The 2,911-nt window shown below is 44.5% G+C and overlaps 1 protein-coding gene across 1 annotated transcript in view; it reads right to left on the reverse strand.

The window, feature by feature from the left end:
- The window catches only part of LOC106809837 (alpha-1,6-mannosyl-glycoprotein 2-beta-N-acetylglucosaminyltransferase-like), a 23,705-nt gene extending 21,904 nt beyond the window's left edge, over positions 1-1,801 (reverse strand). The window contains exon 1 of the mRNA XM_014813063.1: positions 1,782-1,801. The gene's annotated coding sequence lies outside the window, so the exon portion shown is untranslated. The remainder of the gene's footprint in view (positions 1-1,781) is intronic.
- Between the last annotated feature and the right edge of the window lie 1,110 nt (positions 1,802-2,911).

Here is a 2,911-nt window from a genome sequence, read left to right on the forward strand (position 1 = left end):
CCCTCCCCTCCCCCTCCCCTCCCCCTGTTTCAATTTCATCCTGGGGAGAACCTTGCCAAGCACACCGTCATTTACATAGCAAGTCATTTTTTCATAGCAGATACTTAAGTTAACAGCTACATTTTACTCATGGTTTTAAGCAGAAATGGTATACTTGGTATCCGTGTCACAAGTAAAGCTGTAAAACATTTTACTATTGGCAGTTGCACATCATATATAATACACAACGTGGATGTGCCCACAAAAAAATGTCTTATGAAATTCTAAAATTTTGAGTATTCATTTACAATAATTAAATAGGCCTATATTTTTGCCTATTTCACTTTCCAACACTGATAAAGCAAATGAGCGGCAATGAACTATAACCAGGAAATAATATAAAAGATGAAAAATTATAAGCTAATACCCAACTTATAATGAGGCACATTGGGTTACATGTGGTTCCGACCATATCCTCAATGCATCACAGGGAAAAATAGCAAAAGATCACTTCTACAAATCTCTTCATCTGCCAGCTCATGCACACTGAAGCACCTCCTACTGCTGCTGCAGCTAAGATTCTTCACCCAGTAAATAACGGGTGAATATTACCACCTGTCAGGTGCGAGGGGAAGGGGAGGAAGGAGGAGGGGAATAGGAGTGTGGGCTGAAGTACCCACTACTGCTGCTGGCCTGCTGCAGCCGAATCTCTTAAGCAACGAAATAAACGCTACCTGTGAGGTGAGTGTTGGGAGGGAGCAGGAGGGGTAGGATGGAATTAGGAATTAAGTTGATAAAAGTATCATTGATACACTGCCACTACTAGGGTTAGGGTTAGGGTTAGGGAGTAGGCGTAGGCGACTCCCTAGACTCGTTAGTGGAGTAGGCGAGGTACGGTCCGGCATATTAGATAGTACAAGGGTATGTTCCGGCAGTACCCTGGGGGACAGACCCTCTCAGCGCCACTACTAGTTAGATCAAAATGCAAAGTTCTGCTACTGCTAGTGTAAATTGTATATTTATGATCATAATTTCATTTTTACCGATTCTGTTCCAAGCACTGATTGTCATACTATAGTACTCTACGGTAAGCATACCCCATTCTGAGTCTACGGTACGGGATTTGCTGCACAGATTTAACTAGGATAGATTATTTCAGTAAAAGTAATATTTAACTAATAGTGGCCCAAGAATATAAGAGCTGTCCACATTTGCACGTGTCGCACATTGCGAAAATGAATTGTGGTCCGCGCTTATAATGAACCACCAACCTGACCACAGGCACTTGGAACGTTTCAATAGTAAAATGATGACCAGTAAACAAACACGAAATATATTTACTACCAAAGTCTTAATGTTTCTCTACTCTATTTCGCCTATTATTGCCGATAACTTCTTGTAAATGCCGTTCAAATGCTCCTCTGCAACACACGAGTAAGCGTACACCGCACGCACGCCGCTGTGCACAAACAAGAATAAAGAGTTTATTTACAGAACGGCATTTTATATAATATACAGGAAGTTATCGGCAATTATACTATTAATAGGCGAAATACATTAGAGAAACATTAACACTTTGGTAGTAAATACATTTCGTGTTTATTTACCATCATTTTACTATTGAAACGTTCCAAGTCAAGTGCCTGGCCCTGTGTCTGTGAACTTAAAGTCTGAACAGTAAGAGTAACACTAGATACAATAATGTAACCCAAACACAGAATAGACCTATCCTGTGTTTGGGTTACATTATTGTATCTAGAGTGACACTAGCTCCAAAAACGGTATTGCTAGGGTTAGAATACCGTTTCAAATTCTTGCTCATAAAAACGTGTAGTTGGCTCGGTATCCAAACATCGACACAGCTGACGTCACATGTAATAGCTCAAACAAATCTATAAACCTCTGGCTTGCTCGCGGTAACTGGGCGCTACTGGGCACTACTTATTTATCGAGTTATGCTTATTGCTTCTGAGATGGAATTGGAATGTAAACAAGCAGAGCAGCGCCAGGGTCCGTCAGTGTTCGGTGCGACGAAATTGGCCAAGTCGACGCTGAATTTCATAGGTGGGGGTAGGCCGTGAAACACAGAGGGCAAGGTACGATGGAGTGGTCTTGCCAATGTAGATTATTAACCGTTGGTGTTTGAGATTTGATTTGTTTCCTCGTTGTTCAATGTTTTTTAATTATTTTATATATACACGAGGTATTATGGATGCTTATTTGGATGGCGCGGCCTGCGTGAGCGAGCGTACGTACCCGAATGGCGCCGGGCGGAGCTGTGCGCCTCAGTTTGAAGCCAGGGGGTGGGATGCTGATCAGGCAGGGGCTGGACGGCGTCGCATACAGCTAGATGGTGTCGACACTCTTATGCGATGCTGCACGCGCCGAGCGTAGCTCATGTCTCTCTCTTCTCCTCTCCTCTGTCTTCGCTGATACTCTCACTTCTGCTCTCTCTGCGCTCCTCGCATGTATAGTTCATGTCGGTTCTCCTGCTCCGTCGGTTTTCTTCGTCCGATTTCTTCTCGTCTGTCTCTCTCTGACTTTCGAAACGCGGATGCGTAGGTGGAAAATGCTGTCTATTCTCTCTCTCTTCCTGCGTCTCTCTCTCTTTCGTTCTCTCTCTGGCGTCGTCGCTCTCTCTGTCTCTGGGCGTGGCTTTTCTCTCCTTCTCTCCCGTCGGCTCTCGTCTCTCGTCTCTCTCTCTCCTACTGCTTCTCCGTCCTCCTCTCTCTTCTCTTCTCTCGCTCTCTCTCTCCTGTCCTGTTTTCGTCTCTTCCTCTCTCGTCTCTCGTCCTGCTTGTGTTGGTTCGTTGCGTCACGGTCGTGGAACGCTCTCTCTAGTTTCTCTGGCTATCTCGACGCCCTCTACCTTGTCTCTTCGTCTTTATGCATCTGCTTCCTCTCGAGTTCTCTCTCTTGAAATCTCTTGGCC

This window comes from Priapulus caudatus, unplaced genomic scaffold (assembly GCF_000485595.1).
Source record: "Priapulus caudatus unplaced genomic scaffold, Priapulus_caudatus-5.0.1 Scaffold389, whole genome shotgun sequence".
Taxonomy (NCBI): domain Eukaryota; kingdom Metazoa; phylum Priapulida; class Priapulimorpha; order Priapulimorphida; family Priapulidae; genus Priapulus; species Priapulus caudatus.